We start from the raw sequence: 19888 nt of genomic DNA on the forward strand, positions 1-19888 counted from the left end.
AGCAGTAGACATGCGTAACTGGGTACCTATAGAGTCAAAAGTCGCTCTCCAGAAATGTAAAGTGAACTTAGAATCTCTGTCAGACACTATGCTCTTGGGCATGCCATGCAAACGAAATATCTCTTTCATAAACAAGCGTGCAATGGTCAAAGCAATATCAGTTATTTTCACGGAAAAGAAGTGAGCCTGTTTTGTGAGTTTATCTACCACCACAAAGATCAAGTCATACCCTCCACGAGTAGTAGGAAGTCTAATAATAAAGTCCATGGATATAGACTCCCACTTCTGTAAAGGAATGTCTAAGGGTTGAAGGTCACCAGGCATCCTCTTATGTTCAATTTTAACTTGTTGACATTGAAAGCACTCACACACATAATTCTTAACATCCAATTTCATACGTGGCCAAAAGAATGAACTTTTAATCTTTTCATATGTCTTACTCAATCCAGGATGACCAGAAAAAGGTGAGTTATGACACTCATGCAGAATTTGACTCTTAAAAGCAGAATTTGCAGGAATACACAAGCGGTCATAATAATACACATTTCCCTTATACAAGTGATATCTGTTCTCATACATCTCACCAATATTCTCACGCAAGAATTTCAAATTAGGCATGTAAAAAGAATTATTTTCAACTTCGTCATCTATCTCATCAAGCAAATTGGATCGCACAACGGTCAACAAATTACACATGGGCCTACGACTCAATGCATCTGCAACTTTATTTTCTTTCCCACACAAATACTTCAAGTCAAAATCATACTCAGCCAACAATTCAATCCATCTCCTTTGTCTGTTGTTTAACAATGGCTGAGTGAAAATATACTTCAAACTTTGATGATCAGTACACAATTCAAATTTGACACCAAGCAAAAGATGACGCCAATGTTTCAATGCGTGAGCAACAACAAGCAATTCTAGATCATGTGTTGCATAGTTCAATTCATGTCGTCTTAATTTCCTAGACTCATATGCAACCACTCTTCCTTCTTGTGTCAAAACACACCCTAGTTGTTCACCACTAGGATCACATGACACAACAAATGGTTTGCCCATCTCAGGAACTTTCAAAACACAATTTTCTGCTATTTTGGCCTTCAAGGTCTCAAAAGCAGTCTCACAGGTAGAAGTCCACACAAAACCCTTGTCTTTCTTGGTCAATTCGGTCAAAGGACTTGCTATCTTAGAGAAATTTTTAATGTGTGCTCTCTCATATTGTGCTAGACCCATAAAGCTTCTCACATCCCTTAATGACTTTGGTGATGCATATGGCCACTCCACAACAGTCTTAACTTTGTCAAGGTCAATGTGAATCCCCTCCTTAGAAATCACTCTTCCCAAATACACAATCTGATCTATTGCAAAAGAACACTTACTTGCTTAATTGGCATACAATTTATGTTCACGCAAAACCTCAAATGTTTTCTTTAAGTGCAATGCATGATCTTCTTCATCCTTAGAATACACAAAAATATCATCCAAGAATACCAGAATGAAGTCATCAAGATACGGGTGAAAATTATTATTCATTAAGCACATGAAAGTTGCTGGTGCATTAGTCAAACCAAAAGCAAGAACTGTAAATTCATAATGCCCATAACGTGTACGAAAAGCAGTCTTTGGAATGTCCTCGACCTTAATGCGGATTTGATGGTAGCCAGAACGAAGATCAACCTTTGAAAATATTGTGGCACCACTCAAATGGCTAAGCAATTCATTTATGTGAGGAAGAGGATATTTGTTCTTAATGGTCTGTTTGTTTAACCCCCTGTAGTCAATGCAAAACCTATATGTACCATACTTTTTCTTTTGGAATAACACAGGACTACCCCAAGGAGATACACTAGGTTTAATAAAACCCTTTTTCAAAAGGTCATCAAGTTGTATCTTGAGCTCTTTAAGCTCATCAATATTGAACCTGTATGGAGCTCTTGAATAAGGTGTTGCTCCTGGATATAGATCTATGGCGTGGTCTACCGCTCTAGGCGGAGGCATACCAGGAAGATCATCTGGAAACACATCCTTAAATTCATGTAAGAGATCCTCTACAAATTCTGGATTTTCCCCTTTCTGTTTATTCCGAGAATCCTCTTTAATCTCGTTAGCAAACACAAGAAACATCTCACACCCTTGTCTCACGTACCCCCCTCAAAAGTTTTATGGCAGAAATCAGAAGTGATTTAGTATTTCTCTCCTCAACTTTAATCGCATGACAGGAGAACCAGACTTAGTGCTAGATAGGTGTGTTAAACATCTGAGAAATAGAGACATTGTAAAAGTTTTGATTAAGTGGCAGAACTATCCAGTAGAGGATGTATCATGGGTTAATCTTAGTGTTTTGCAAAGAGAAATTTTCTCTCTTTAGACCAACTCTGAGGACAGAGTTAATTTTGATAAGGGAACTCTTGTAATAGGACTAATCTTTGAAGTTCTTAAAGTCGAAAAGAATGTAGCAGGGCATATCTTTCGTTTAGCACGATTTGAAAGATTGTTGAATAGTCCATTAAATAGAGCTTATATGAATGAGTTTGAGATATTAAGAGAGAATATATATTATTTTTTTTAAAATAATACACTAAAGACGTAGTTGATAAAGATTAATGAATAACAGATAGTCTGTCTATGAACTGTAAAATTGAGATTTTTATTAATATCAATGTTTTATATTTATGTGTTTTAGCTTAAAATGCATGGGTAGACTTAAAATAAGTTGAAAAAGTAGTGGAGATCCAAAAATAGATCTTTTATGAGTTGGGACCTAAAAGTTGCGTTTTCAGCCAAACAGAGACGTTTTTTGTAATTCTGTCTACGCTACCTTGTAGAACAAACCTATTCCCGTCGTTTTGAGTACATGGATTGCCCTGTTCTGAGCTTGTTTGTAGAAGTTATGATAAAAACAAACAGAAGACAGCAGCAGTGTAGTATACACAAGGACAGACAGACATACAACATCATACAGCTCTCCCTGCTATCAACCAGAAAGTGAATTGTTTCTTCATGGTAGAGTATTGCAATTGAGATTATGAAGGTATATAATTATGTTGTTTTACTTTAATTATCATGTTGAATTGGTTGCACGAGTATGTTCTTTTGGCTATTTTGTAGGCGATGCAGAAATCAATGTGTGAAATAGGATTTGTGCAAAGTGTCACGATAGAAATCTAACCGTTACAGATCGCTTCGCTTAGCGATCACGTTCTTATCTTATTCTCGCAGGTATACTTGGTGCGAAAATCGAGTTGATTGGACGTCTAAAAAAACGACTATTTTGAGAAGCTGCATGTTTTTTGAGGAAAAGAAGAATTAAAGAACGACAGATGGTGCGTTTGGAGATCATTCACCGATCTCTCTTCTGCGAGTGCGAGTTCGAGTGCGAGTGAGAGTGAGAGTGCGAGTGCGAGTGCGAGTGCGAGTGAGACGCTGCATGCAAGCGAACTAAAGCTCGGGGGTGGTCGGGAGGTTCGAGCTCCGTACAATGGAGTGCGCCCATTTATTTTATTACGCCTCTGTTGTATCAAACAATATCAATACAAAGATCTCTTTCTCTACCTTCGCTGCCTATCTCTATTATTCGGTTCCGGTGACAATGATGAATCTTTGCAGACTTTTGATACAACAAAGGAGCAATTCAATATGGAGGCACTCCGTTGTACGGAGCTCGAACCTCCCGACCACCCCCTAGCTTCAGTTCGCTTGCATGCAGCGTCTCACTTGCACTCGCACTCGCACTCGCACTCTCACTCTCACTCTCACTCTCACGCGCACTCGCACTCGCAGAAGAAGAGATCGGTGAATGATCCCGAAACGCACCATCCGTCGTTCTTTAATCCTTCTTTTCCTCAAAAAGCATGCAGCTTCTCAAAATAGTCGCTTTTTAGGCGTTCAATCAACTCGATTTTCGCACCAAGTATACCTGCGAGAATAAGATAAGAACATGATCGCTAAGCGATCCGTAAAGGTTAGATTTTTATCATGACACTTTGCACAGATCCGGTTTCACAAACTGATTTCTACATCGCCTACAAAATAGTCAAAAGAACATACTCGTACAACCAATTCAACATGATAATCAAAGTAAAAAAACATAATTTTATACCTTCATAATCTCAATTGCAATACTCTACCATGAAGAAACAATCCACTTCTTGGTTGATAGTAGGGAGAGTTGTATGATGTTGTATGTCTGTCTGTCCCTGTGTATACTACACTGCTGCTGCCTTCTGTTTATTTTCATCATAACTTCTACAAACAAATTCAGAACAGAGCAATCCAGGTACTCAAAACGACGGGAATAGGTGTGGTCTACAAGGCATCGCGGACAGAATTGCGAAAAACGTCTTTCTTTGGCTGAAAACGCATCTTTTAGGTCGCGACTCATAAAACCTCTATTTTTGGGTCTCCACTACTTTTTCAACTTATTTTAAGCCTACCCATGCATTTTAATCTAAAACACATAAATATAAAACATTGATATTAATAAAAATCTCAATTTTACTGTTCAAAGACAGACTATCTGTTATTCATTAATCTTTATCAAATCCTTCTTTAGCGTATTATTTAAAAAAAAGAATATATATTCTCTCTTAATATCTCAACTCATTCGTATAAGCTCTATTTAATAGACTATTCAACAATCTTTCAAATCGTGCTAACGAAACATATGCCCTGCTACATTCTTTTCGACTTTAAGAACTTCAAAGACTAGTCCTATTACATTCTCCCCTTATCAAAATTAACTCTGTCCTCAGAGTTGGTAAGAGAGAGAAATTCTCTTTGCAAAACACTAAGATCAACCCATGATGCATCCTCTACTGGATAGTTCTGCCACTTAATCAAAACTTCCACAATGTCTCTATTTGTTAGATGTTTAACACACCTATCTAGCACTAAGTCTGGTTCTACTGTCAATGTTCCATCATCTTTCAACTTAGAGGTGTCCTATAAAACATGATGCACATTAGGAACATACTTTTTCAATAAACTCACATGAAATACAAGATGCACTTTAACATGAGAAGGCAATTCCAATTTGTAGGCTAATGAACCAATGCGCTTCAAAATTTTAAACGGCCCAGCAAATCGTGGAGACAATCTTCTATCATTTTCAAGAATCAAATGAGACTTCTCAAGAATAACCTTTAAAAAAACCATATCACCAGTTTCATACTCCACAACATGATGTTTCTTGTTATAATACAATTTATGTCTCTTCTGAGCTTCTCTAATATTCCCCCTGATTTTGGCCAACTCGCTATCCATTTTCTCAAGTATTTCACGTGACAGTTCTACCTTATTACTCGAGTTAAGAAAATTAATAGGTGTGGGACAGTTATAGCCATACATTGCCTCAAACGGAGTCATATTCCTAATACATGAATGATATGAACTTTTGTATGCAAATTCAACCAAAGGCAAATATTCATTCCAATTAGATTGGTTTTCATTGACATACATTCGTAACATATCTTCTAAAATACGATTCACTCTCTCCATTTCCCCATCGGTTTGAGGATGAAAAGCAGTAGACATGCATAACTGGGTACCTATAGAGTCAAAAGTCGCTCTCCAGAAATGAGAAGTGAACTTAGAATCTCTGTCAGACACTATGCTCTTGGTCATGCCATGCAACGGAAATATCTCTTTCACAAACAAGCGTGCAATGGTCAAAGCAGTATCAGCTATTTTTACAGAAAAGAAGTGAGCTTGTTTTGTGAGTCTATCTACCACCACAAAGATCGAGTCATACCCTCCACAAGTAGTAGGAAGTCTAATGATAAACTCCGGCCATGGATATAGAATCCCACTTCTGTAAAGGAATGTCTAAGGGTTGAAGGTCACCAGGCATCCTCTTATGCTCAATCTTAACTTGTTGACATTGAAAGCACTCACACACATAATTCTTAACATCCAATTTCCTACGCGGCCAAAAGAATGAGGTTTTAATCTTTTCATATGTCTTATTTAATCCAGGATGACCAGAAAAAGGTGAATTATGACACTCATGCAAAATTTGACTCTTAAAAGAAGAATTTGCAGGAATACACAAGCGGTCATAACAATACAGATTTCCCTTATACAAGTGATATCTGTTTCCATACATCTCACCAATATTCTCACGCAAGAATTTCAAAATAGGCATATAAAAGGAATCATTTTCAACTTCGTCATCTATCTCATCAATCAAATTGGATCACACAACGGTCAACAAATTACACATGGGCCTACGACTCAATGCATCTGCAGCTTTATTTTCTTTTTCACACAAATACTTCAAATCAAAGTCATACTCAGCCAGCAATTCAATCCATCTTCTTTGTCTGTTATTTAACAATGGCTGAGTGAAAATATACTTCAAGTTTTGATGATCAGTACGCAATTCAAATTTGACACCAAGAAAAAGATGACGCCAATGTTTCAGTGCATGAACAACAGCAAGCAATTCTAGATCATGGGTTGCATAGTTCAATTCATGTCGTCTTAATTTTCTAGACTCATATGCAACCACTCTTCCTTCTTGTGTCAAAACACACCCTAGTTGTTCACCACTAGCATCACATGAAACAACAAATGGTTTGCCCATCTCAGGAACTTTCAAAACACAATTTTCTGCTATTTTAGCCTTCAAGGTCTCAAAAGCAGTCTCACAGGTAGAAGTCCACACAAAACCCTTGTCTTTCTTGGTCAATTCGGTCAAAGGACTCGCTATCTTAGAGAAATCTTTTATGTGTGCTCTCTCATATTGTGCCAGACCCATAAAGCTTCTCACATCCCTTAATGACTTTGGTGTTGGCCACTCCACAATAGTCTTAACTTTGTCAAGGTCAATGTGAATCCCCTCCTTAGAAATCACTCTTCCCAAATACACAATCTGATCTATTGCAAAAGAACACTTACTTGCTTAATTGGCATACAATTTATGTTCACGCAAAACCTCAAATGTTTTCTTTAAGTGCAATGCATGATCTTCTTCATCCTTAGAATACACAAAAATATCATCCAAGAATACCAGAATGAAGTCATCAAGATACGGGTGAAAATTATTATTCATTAAGCACATGAAAGTTGCTGGTGCATTAGTCAAACCAAAAGCAAGAACTGTAAATTCATAATGCCCATAACGTGTACGAAAAGAAGTCTTTGGAATGTCCTCGACCTTAATGCGTATTTGATGGTAGCCATAACGAAGGTCAACCTTTGAAAATATTGTGGCACCACTCAAATGGCTAAGCAATTCATCTATGTGAGGAAGAGGATATTTGTTCTTAATGGTCTGTTTGTTTAACCCCCTGCAGTCAATGCATAACCTATATGTACCATCCTTTTTCTTTTGGAATAACACAGGACTACCCCAAGGAGATACACTAGGTTTAATGAAACCCTTTTTCAAAAGACCATCAAGTTGTATCTTGAGCTCTTTCAACTCATCAATATTGAACCTGTATGGAGCTCTTGAATAAGGTGTTGCTCCTGGATATAGATCTATGGCGTGGTCTACCGCTCTAGGCAGAGGCATACCAGGAAGATCGTCCAGAAACACATTCTTAAATTCATGTAAGAGATCCTCTATAAATTCTGGATTTGTCTCTTTATGTTTATCCCCAGATTCTTCTTTAATCTCATTAGCAAACACAAGCAAACACAAGCAACGTCTCACACTCTTATCTAAGTCACCTTATCAATTCCATTGCCAAAACTAGATTTAGAATCTCTTTCTTTCCACAAAGAGTGTGACTTATCATCATCAAATGATTAAAGATATATTTTTCTTTCTTAACAATCAATCAAAACATGATTTTCAATGATCTAATTGATACCAATGATAACATCATCCATATTAATGTGAATAATATAGAAATCATCTTTATGCTTCTGACTCTTCAAAGAAAAAAATAAATAAATTCTGCTAACTCTTTCGTGAAACTATTATTACCACCGGTTAAGTCCAAAAGTCTTTTAACTTCTCGATTTAATTTCAAGTTTAATTTCTCAATCAATTTAGACGATAAGAAGCAATGAATACTATCCAAATCAATTAAGAAATTCAAATTTTACGCATAAATTCCATCACAGAAGCTTTCAAAGGACGCATCAAAGACATAAAACATCACAAAGAAGGGGTAGATGACTTACCTTTATCGTACGCATCGCCAAAAGTCTCCAATTGAGCCATCTTGGTACATATTGTCTTATCGGTCACCTTGCTCGAGCATTCGAAAGTTTGGTGGTCGTGTTCTCGATATTGAAAGTATAATCCAAATCTTTGAGTTCTTCAATCCACGCTTCTAAATCTTCGCATATCTTTCTTATACCATCAAACTCTTTAAGCTTATCCTTTGTTAAGAATGATTTGGTTTTTTTTTTTTGCTTCTCCCATATCGTCATCGTTTCTTTTTCGCGTTGACGACCTCTACGTCCAGCACCACCGTTGTTACCATCACCACTATCACCACCGCGAGGTGTCCCAACGTCGCCACAATGATTATTATTTCCTGGTGGAGTAGCATGGTTCTCGCCTTCATGTTTGCCATCAAGATCCACATAGATATCAGGCTCTCGTGCTGCTTTGCCCCGCAGAGCCTGAGCACGCTCCTGATTTTCTTGTTCCAGATATTCTCGTATTCGTCGAATCAGGTCTTCTTGCTCCTTCATCCTCCTCTCGTATCTTTCCATGTCCAGAATCAACCGCTTGCTCTGATACCAATTGTCACGGGAACAGAATAATAGAGATAGACAGCAAAAGGTACAGAAAGAGATCTTTATATTGATGAATCTTTGCAGAGTTTTGATACAATAGAGGAGCAATTCAATATGGGCGCAGCACGATTTGAAAGATTGTTGAATAGTCTATTAAATAGAGCACACATTAAAGATTTCTCTAAGATAGCAAGTCCTTTGACCGAATTGACCAAGAAAGACAAGGTTTTTGTGTGGACTTCTAGCTGTGAGACTGCTTTTGAGACCTAGAAAGCTAAAATAGCGGAAAATTTTGTTTTAAAAGTTCTTGAGATGGGCAAACCATTTGTTGTGTCCTGTGACGCTAGTGGTGAACAATTAGGTTGTGTTTTGACACAAGAAGGAAGAGTGGTTGCATATGAGTTTAGGAAATTAAGACGACATGAATTGAACTATGCAACACATGATCTAGAATTGCTTGCTGTTGTTCATGCATTGAAGCATTGGCGTCATCTCTTGCTTGGTGTAAAATTTGAATTGCGTACTGATCATCAAAACTTGAAGTATATTTTCACTCATCCATTGTTAAATAACAGACAAAGAAGATGGATTGAATTGCTGGCTGAGTATGACTTTGATTTGAAGTATTTGTGTGAAAAAGAAAATAAAGTTGCAGATCCATTGAGTCGTAGGCCCATGTGTAATTTGTTGACTGTTGTGCGATCCAATTTGATTGATGAGATACATACTGAAGTTGAAAATGATTCCTTTTATATGCCTATTTTGAAATTCTTGCGTGAGAATATTGGTGAGATGTATGAAAACAGATATCACTTGTATAAGGGAAATCTGTATTGTTATGACCGCTTGTGTATTCCTGCAAATTCTTCTTTTAAGAGTCAAATTCTGCATGAGTGTCATAATTCACCTTTTTCTGGTCATCCTGGATTAAATAAGACATATGAAAAGATTAAAACCTTATTCTTTTGTCTGGGTATGAAATTGGATGTTAAGAATTATGTGTGTGAGTGCTTTCAATGTCAACAAGTTAAGATTGAGCATAAGAGGATGCCTGGTGACCTTCAACCCTTAGACATTCCTTTACAGAAGTGGGAGTGTATATCCATGGACTTTATCATTAGACTTCCTACTACTCGTGGAGAGTATGATTCGATCTTTCTGGTGGTAGATAGACTCACAACACAAGCTCACTTCTTTCCTGTAAAAATAACTGATACTGCTTTGACCATTGCACACTTGTTTATGAAAGAGATATTTCGTTTGCATGGCATGCCCAAGAGCATAGTGTCTGACAAAGATTCTAAGTTCACTTCTCATTTCTGGAGAGCGACTTTTGACACTATAGGTACCCAGTTGAGCATGTCTAATGCTTTCCATCCTCAAACCGATGCGGAAACAGAGAGAGTGAATCGTATTTTAGAAGATATGTTACGAATGTATGTCAATGAAAACAAATCTAATTGGAATGAATATTTGCCTTTGGTTGAATTTGCATACAACAGTTCATAGCATTCATCTATTAGGATGACTCCGTTTGAGGCAATGTATGGCTATAACTGTCCCACACCTATAAATTTTCTTAGCTCGAGGAATAAGGTAGAACTGTCACGTGAGATACTTGAGAAAATGGATAACGAGTTGGCCAAAATCAGGGGGAATATTAGAGAATCTCAAAAGAGACATAAACTGTATTATGACAAGAAACATCGTGTTGTGGAGTATGAAACTAGTGATATGGTTTTCTTAAAGGTCATTCCTGAGAAGTCTCATTTGATTCTTGGAAAGGATAGAAGATTGTCTCCATGATTTGCTGGGCCATTTAAAATTTTGAAGCGCATTGGTTCATTACCTTACAAATTGGAATTGCCTTCTCATGTTAAAGTGCATCCTGTATTTCATGTGAGTATGTTCCTAATGTGCATCATGTTTTACAAAACAACTCTTAGTTGAAAGATGACGGACCATTGACTGTAGAACCAGACTTAGTACTAGATAGGCGTTTTAAACATCTGAGAAATAGAGACATTGTGAAAGTTTTGGTTAAGTGGCAGAACTATCCAGTAGAGGATGCATCATGGGTTGATCTTAGTGTTTTGCAAAGAGAATTTTCCTCTCTTTAGACCAACTCTGAAGACAGAGTTAATTTTGATAAGGGGAGAATATAATAGGACTAGTCTTTGAAGTTCTTAAAGTCGAAAAGAATGTAGCAGGGCATATCTTTCGTTAGCACGATTTGAAAGATTGTTGAATAGTCTATTAAATAGAGCTTATACGAATGAGTTGAGATATTAAGAGAGAATATGTTTTTTTAATAAAAAATAATACACTAAAGACGGATTTGATAAAGATTAATGAATAACAGATAGTCTATCTATGAACAGTAAAATTGAGATTTTTATTAATATCAATGTTTTATATTTATGTGTTTTAGCTTAAAATGCATGGGTAGGCTTAAAACCCGGGGGATTCACTTACAGTTATGGGGGGACGTCACCTGCGTGCAACCATATAGGAAAAACCCCCTATCTACGGACCCTATAAAAATAGTCCCAACCCCTATCTATAAATGCTAAAGTGGTTATATACCCCCCTTTCTATGGTGTTTGTATATTCAACTTAACCCCCTCTATAATATATATACGGATTGTAGATATTGTCATATGTTTAAAAATTTCTAGAGTTTCATTTGTACATTGCCACTAGTTTCAAAATCTCATCATATGTATGTCTCCTAGTGAGGAGGATTGTTACAAGGGTTGTAAGGCTTCAAAAATGGAAATAAAACTAAAACCTCCATATGGATAAATTCTCTAGATATCAATTACAATAATGGCATGGTCTCCAATAAAAGCATCACCAAATCTTGAGAAAAGTGTCGTAGATCTTCAGAGCCCTCCAAAGTTTGTTTTAACCTGCAAGAAAGCATCGATTCAAACTAAGCTTCTTTCTAGTTTTTTTATTTGAAAAAAATTGAAGTAAAAGTCTTTTAGATCATTGGTTTATTTTATGTTTATTAGTATACATTTAAATACATGTTAGACTAAATTACTAATGTAGAACATGATACCTTTCACGTAGTCATTGAAGATCTTACAATCATCAACATCAAGTTGATATTTCCTTGTCTCCAAATCATATGATAAATTAGCAATGGAAATCACTGATTCCAAGGGGACACATTGATTGTCGATAAGGTCATAAGTGTAGCTCCTTGTTCCCTTTGCTTTTTGATACCATGCTAAATGTATCTCCACATTAGGAGGACGATCAAGAAGATCAATTGGACCTCTTACCACTTTCATAGCATAGCCCATCTTTCTTCTCATTGCCATAATCCTGCCCAAGTACCACGTACCTTTTGTCACACCATGACTCGTACTCGCAAGTTTTCCTTTCCTTCGACACTTAGAATTCTCCTTTGAAGAGGTGCTTTCAAACAAAACAGCATAGTCTGATCCTACTACAAGGCATCTGCCTGTCTGAAACTTTTGTTTCATATCAATTGAGAAGCAAATCCCACTTTTCACCCTGGTAAGTCTATCCTTGGACAATGTAGGGTTTCCATTCAACTGACTGACAAGAGTACTCTTGCAGATTTTCTTTCCATCAATTTCCACAAAAGGGGATATATCACTTGCAATGTTTTCCTCTTCATTGATTATAGAGTCCATAACATGACGCAATTCAGACTCAACCACACAAACTTCATCTTCAACACATACACTCATTTCAAATCTTTCCTTGGTGACCTCGAGAGAAATATCATCTACGTTATTTGCTTCTAAGAGTTCAAGTAGGACACCTGTATCGAATAGATACGAAAGATCTCTTTCTTCCCACCCTTCATGCAACCAAGATTCATCTTGCATACCTAACAAGACAGAAATAACCTTCGCTTCTTGTAAACCCTCTTTTAAAGCATGCACTATATGCTCATCTGTAGCCATAGAGGTAAAATCTCCAAGATCAGCCATGGAAATACCATGTGAATGGTTCATACTAGACCATATGCTTTCTTGTTTGGAGTGGGCAGCTGGAAAAACAAGTGTCTCTCTTGATTTCATCTCGAAAATTCTATTTAGGGCTCCTGCACTACTTAATAAGTCATATCCATCATAACATCTTTCATTCCTGACCATGCCACCAACTTTGCTAAAGAAATTCTCGCAAGCATCAGAACCAGTTGAAGAGAATGGAACTTTTAGCCTAGGATGCTTCTCTCTGAATACTTTAACCAAGAGAACCACAAAGTGACATGATAATTGGATATCCAAAAATGTCTCTCTGCTCATGAAGTTTTGTTTTAGAGTATATGCATCGTGGTTCATGATCCATGTCTGCCAGATCCTGGAGACATATATAGAGACATTAAAGATTACATTGAAAGAAGATTTTTACATAGTTCACTTAGAATGTAAAAAGTGTGTTTCATACCATTTAGTGCAAAATGATTGTCTTGCATACCTAAGAAAGAATGAAACTTTTCCAGCGGCTTTGACTCTCTCATACAAAGTGAGAGTTGTAGATAAGAATATATCAATATATGTTGCCACTATTGAAAGATACATCTCTGTTGCCAAAGTTCTTTCTTGATGGATACCTCCTTCATCCCTCATAGCTTTCAAACATGCTTGCACTTTTCTTCCTGCAAGTCTTTGTCCGGACCTCCAATTTTGTCGATCCTTTCTCTCAATGTCTCCTTCTTGCAATCCGTGCTCATCAACCTTGAAACATTGGTAAACAAAAGCCACATGGTTCAAGGTAGCAAGATCCCTACCAAGAACAAGTCTTTTGGATGCATTGTCCAATGGATTAATTAACTTCTTTCCATTGTGAATAAAGTCAGAGTCATGCAGATCCAAGATGTTACCATCAACATCCATGCTAGTTGTTAATGGCCAACCTTTCCAAGGGATTGAGAACCTCTTACTTGCAAGGGAAGTGTAGTCCTCAATCATGATCTTCCTCCGTCGAGCATCCCCATCGGAGGCATGACCAATCAAAGGGACCAACTACATTCTTCAAATATACATTCCAATATGATAATACTCCATCCCATTGTTCTCTTATGAAAAAAGAGTCAAACCTATTGCAGGTGAGCTGAACTAAAAGAACAAGCTTTGGTAGACAATCAATGAGAGGATTTGCAATCAAAACTCTAGCATAATGTGAAATCTCATTCTCTTGGAAAGAATCAACTATTTTGTTGTATCCATCTTCCCCCTCCCCAACTCGTACAAGAAAATTTGGTGTGCATATGTGTCCCTGTTTTTTCCCACAAAATCCAACAAGCTCATCATTTTTTGCTATCCATCTAACCATTCTTTTGATGACAGTTTCATCTTCAGCAACAATGACATGCACAGATCCCAAGGAGAGATTCTTTCTTATCATGTGATTCCTATATACTTCTGCCACATGCTCAAACACATTCTCTCTCAGACCTGTCCTATACCAGATGGCCTTTCTTGTGGATCTCATTGTGGTGGACATGTGTGGACCACCTAGATTCAATGAGAGAAAATTGTGCAATCTTGTTCCACCCCATATTTTTATAGCTTCAAACAAATCCTTTGTTGACTCCGAGTACCGCTTGCCTTGGGGATCTCTACCAATGTCCTGAGAGACAACCATAAGGAACCTCCATAATGCCTTTTTTCCCTCAAACAAGCCGAGACCATGTGCATTAATGATGTCAATGCAAAACTTTTTGACATCTCCACGACCCAAAGCTTCAGACACACTCTCTTGGAGGCTTCTTACCCTAATGCTTAAAGTTGCAACCTTTGTCCTTGTAAACCAGATGTCTTTCTTTAGTTCGCAAACAAAGAAACTCTTGGTTCGAGCAATGTTTAGTATCTCTGAGTTAGTCATGTAATCCAACCTTCGACCTCCCCCAGTGTCTCTAGCGCCTCTGGAGCTTTGTGCTTGAGACTGTCGATAAACTCGCATGAGAAAATCTCGTTCTTTAGGAATTGAATCACACTCACTACATTGAAGAGTGTCATATGGCACACCAAGGACATTCACTCTTTTGCACTTCTTGTGACGAAACGTACCAAGAATTTTTTATCATTGTTGTACCAATCAACAATGATGCTTTCATGGACGGTTCACAATACCAATTAGTGCCCCCTTTGCTATCATCCAAGAATGGGTATAAATCAACTTTTTTGCCCCTTATTGTATATGATTTTTGCCAAAATCCCCAGCAAAGAGACAGTAATATAGTGTTTTCTGTGCAAACAAGCCACAAAACAAATAAAATATGATGTGAAATACTAACTTATTGATTTATTAAAATATGGTGCTACCTTGGTTATCCATGGTTGAGGGAGTGCATGCCTCTTTATCTGAATCTACATGCACATATTTTCTCATGTTAGAGATGTAGTAACAATTGCATATTGGCATTAAAAATGCTTAACTAGTTACCTAAGATTGGTTTGAAAAATCCAATAAGATTTTTTTGCTTCTCATCTACTACATTACTCTTTCTTGGACGACCAATCTTCTTAGGCACCGCTTGCACATTGGGATAACCTGCTTGAACATGGTTCTTTGACTTCACGTGCTCAAGCATGCAATTTTGGAGAGACCCTGTCTTCGGAAACAAAGGAAGCCATTTTCCATCTATGTTGCATGCTATGAAGGCTTTAGACAAAGTCTTGTAGTCACCAATAGTTTCAGGGACCAAATTGAACACCACATTCTTTTCAGCCCCAAAAGATTGAACCTCTAGCATTGCTTGTTGCACCTTGTCCTTGTTACAAGCAATGATCTCTTCCTCTGAGATTTTGCTAGCTTTCCTTTTTTTATCAGACAATCCCATAGCTCGCATATGGCTTGCTGTCTTGATGTGGGAGTTCAAAAAGTTGTATATAGTATCTGGGCCCCCTTGTCCATAGGAGCTCTCACACTCTGCACACCAAATTTGAAACAAGGGCTTCCCTTCCTTGTCTGTTGACATCAACTCAAACCTGTCATGTCGACCTTTTAACTGCAACCTCTCTCTAGCATTTTGGATATCTCTCTTCCACTTTCTCACTTCAGATGAAGTAGCATTTGAGCTCTTCAAAAGGACCTTTGTGGCTTGCCTAGATATCTCCAAGTCATCACTACACACAGTAACATTAGGAGTTTCAACCTCCTTCTCTAATCCCAAGGTACTCATTGTGGTCACTTCGTTGCTGGCATCACTTGAATCTAGTCGTGGACGCTTTGAGGGCATCACACTTTCAATTATATACTCGATTGTGGCTTCATCTTCATTGACCAACCACATCTCCTCTTGCTTCATTGATATCGGAAGCATTCTAGAACCACCTAAGAAACGAAACTCATCAATGGTAACTCCCCCATCTTGAATCTCGTGCCTTAAGTCTTTGTATGTTCCACCCTCTTTCAAAAGGACAAATCCCAAAACTAAATTTTCTCCTTCTACATTGTGCAACATAACTACAACCTCCTTGCTTGCCATGTTGTAAACCCACTCTAATAAAAGATGACAACCACACAAGAAAAAATGTAAGAAAGTGGCAAAACAACACTAAAGAGGAATACTCTCTCTCTCTCTCTCTCTCTCTCTCTCTCTCTCTCTCTCTCTCTCTCTCTCTCTCTCTCTCTCTCTCTCTCTCACACACACACACACACACACACACACACACAGTAGAGTTTGAATGTGGTGGTATTAACACTATTATTGACGACGCCAAAAATGAGTAATCATTGCAATCAAAAGACATTCTAGAATAATAGATTGACGATACAAATTTTTAAACAATCCATAGCTTATTACAAGGAATGAGGCTTTTTATGACTTCTAGCCTTTCAAGGACAATTGTCGAAGATGTGTTAGCTCTATCAAAATATGTAACTTTATAGTAGTCAATTAAATGCAAGCTAAACTTCAAGAACAACAATCTCATATTCTCCTTCCACCACTCATTGTCATCAACAAAGATAAGCAATACACGGGTTGGCGGTCTCTCCCTTCCAAATAAGAAAAACATTTTTATAGGCCACACCATCATTCCCTCCATATTAAGGCCTACATTTTCAATTAGTTGGTCGACTATTGTCTCCCCTGCCATTACCTACACATGCATACATACAAAAATCTCATAAGAGTGTGGGAACATATTTCCTACAAGTGTGAATGCAAATGACAAACCAATTAGTTTAGCACTCCATATGACATATATATATCCATAAGATTGACATTGTAATAACACTAGGTTGGGACCCTAACAGTTAAGTCTATGCTGAGTGACATCCTATGCCTGCAGACATGTGAATCAGCTTTTGTGCTTTAGGGTTACTCAATAACACATGCCGAGGATCTCTTCAAGAAATTCATCCAAACCAATCAAAGAAAAGCATGCAACTTTTGGCATCACACAGAAGGTGAAAATCTACACGATTTAGAGATGTACTGTAATTTAGTATAAAACCCCTCGAATTTAATCAATTTGCCTACACTATTTTTCATGTGTAGGTTTACCAAGCTTTTGAAAAAATGTTTTCTTGAGCACTACTTATACGTGGCGTGCAAAGTCATGGCTCGCCAATGGTCAAGAAAAATGTGTCTCAGCTCAATATCACACCGTTTTCAATTCCAAAAATGCCAATTGGGAGTCCCCAAGTGAAGGCCCTCTAAAGGCTTGGTTTAAAATTTCCTCTTGGCAAATTCAAGAAATTGTACTTCCAACTCATCGTCGCGTCTCTGAATTCGGCTCCGCTCCTAGCCTTGCACTCGCCACCTACCCATGCCTCTGCACTTCTCAGCTATCACATCCTCGACGCCCATTCTACTTTCACTCACATCTTCCAGGAGTCGCACATACTACTACTACTGGCTCACTAATACCGTCCAAATATCCCCCACCCCACACAGACACAAAAAAGAATCCACGTCAGACTCCTCTTGTTGCTCCCCGCGCCACAAAAGCCACCTGCCCCTCAAAAGCCACTCGGCACCGTGCTCCCATCCCTATTTCATGTCTGCACCTGCCTCCCCACTCCCTGCCTCCCCGGGCTGGAGACCAACTTGCCACTCCTTCCGACACACACACACACACACACACACACAGTTTTTTGCGTAGGAAGGTATGCGCTTGCCCTGCAGAGACGCTTGCTCCACACCCATGAACCTCCCTCCAGGATTCCCCTTCCCATGCCTCCTCATGCAGGCTGTGAACTAAAGCATGAATTAGACTTTTTTTTTTAAAAACGAGCACACATTTTGTCTCAGTGAGATAAGTGCAGCAAATGCAATCGAGCCTGTCTCAGCAGCCGACTAATCAACGAGCCCTGTCTCAGCAACCGATTAATCAGCGAGCTCTGTCCAGCGCCTTCTGAGATAAGCGCAGCACATAGAAGTGAAGGCATGCATTGCAATTAGAGCGAGAAGAGGCAAGCAGGATGGGCGCAACCAGTTTGCCGTGAGCAAGAGAGAAACTAGTTTGCCTCTGGGGCGGGTGCATCAGGAGGGAGTTGCATTCTAGGCACTTGCAGGTATGCCTATGGTGAGAAGCCGGTACGGAGAGGGTCAAGAGCCAAGTGCTACAGAGAAAGGGGTTCTGTTTTCTATGCAAGACACAGAAAGGGAAATGTGATGCACTATGACATTGCAGTGAGTAGACATGAATGCAAAACGTGATGTACTTCTAAAACAAGGTCTCTTAAACTGCTTTGATCGCAAGCCATATGTGGCAGGGTATGATAGCAAGAAAGAGGCTCTTTTCGATGAATATGCAATGAAGATTTCTCTCCGGATTCGTACTATGCCTTGCAACAGGTGCATAGCAAAGAAACCCTTGGGCTGTTTTCGATGAATATGCAGCGAAAGGTTTCTCCCCGGATGTCGACATGTCTTGGACTGTAGGCTGCACTTCTATGATTATATGCTCAGCAAGGGGTGGTGATCGTAAGAAAATCTTTGAGCTGTCTTCAAAGGATGCAATAGACGGCCGTATTTTGAGGCAAGGCTTTTCTAGAAAAGCCTTGCCTCAAAATATCCGAGTATCCGGCTTCATGGTCACCAATGTCAAACATGAAGATTTGAGCTCATGTTCCTTGATTGAAGCTCCGTTTTCAAGGGACGAGCTGGGGAAGGCTGCACTCAGGCACTTGCACACATCTGTTTAACCTTTCTCTCTCTCTTTCTCTCTCTCTCTCTCTCTCTCTCTCTCTCTCTCTCTCTCTCTCTCTCTCTCTCTCTCTCTCTGTGTGCATTGCTGCTTCAGCCAGTAAACTTACCAAAAAACTCTGAAGCTGCCAATAATACCTACAAGGGATGATGGATTCGGTAAACAGCAGCGCAAGAGGCCCCCAAAATTTGCCCGATATCTGCTTAGATGATGTTGCAGTATTGGGGAGGGGCAAAGGAATAGGTGCAGACAGTGGCAGCGGTAATGTGTGTGTGTGTGTGTGCGCACTACTTGGGCATGCACACCATAGGAGATGGAAGCTTGAAGGTGGCCAGTGGGCACTGGGATAGTATGGAAGCCTGAAGGTGGCCAGTGGGCACTGGGATAGTATGGAAGCCTGAAGGTGGCCAGTGGGCACTGGGATAGTGGAGGGAATCCGAGGGATTGAGAATATAGAGCAGCGAGCTTAGAAAAGGAACCTTGGAGTCAGTTTTCTCTCTGACACCATTAATGCCCGGTGCTAATTTCCAAGCACTTCCAACTTCCAAAGTGGCAACTCAAGTAAGGTACGTTTGAAGTAAGGGCCTGCTACTGCTGTTGCTAGGCTAGTCACTGCCCCCCCCCCCCCCCCCCCCCCCAAAACACAAACACACACACACACACACAGAGGTGTCGGCAGTGTAAAAGAAAAATCAATTTCACAAATATACAAAATTTCGTTTAAAGTTTAGGGTAGATTCAAAGAGGAATTTTAATCATTAATATTTTTTTGAATTCTACTCTATTTTCTCAAATTTTTCTAGCCATTTTATCCTTCTTCTCCTCCCTTCCAATCGACTATTTTAATTCTTCAATCGGCTCAAGGTTAAGTTGAGGTACACTTTTTCCGAGCATTAGGTCGATCGTCTCTTGAATCTTCAACCATCCATTCTTTTCTTCAATGTTGCCCACAATCTGTGCTGCCTCACCTTCCATTTCAATTTCCCATAATCCCTCCTTGAATAGTTTTAGTATTCTCTTTAGAAGGCCCATTAAGACTT

The sequence above is a fragment of the Adiantum capillus-veneris genome, chromosome 29, assembly GCF_014529385.1.
Source record: "Adiantum capillus-veneris isolate H3 chromosome 29, ASM1452938v2, whole genome shotgun sequence".
Classification (NCBI taxonomy): domain Eukaryota; kingdom Viridiplantae; phylum Streptophyta; class Polypodiopsida; order Polypodiales; family Pteridaceae; genus Adiantum; species Adiantum capillus-veneris.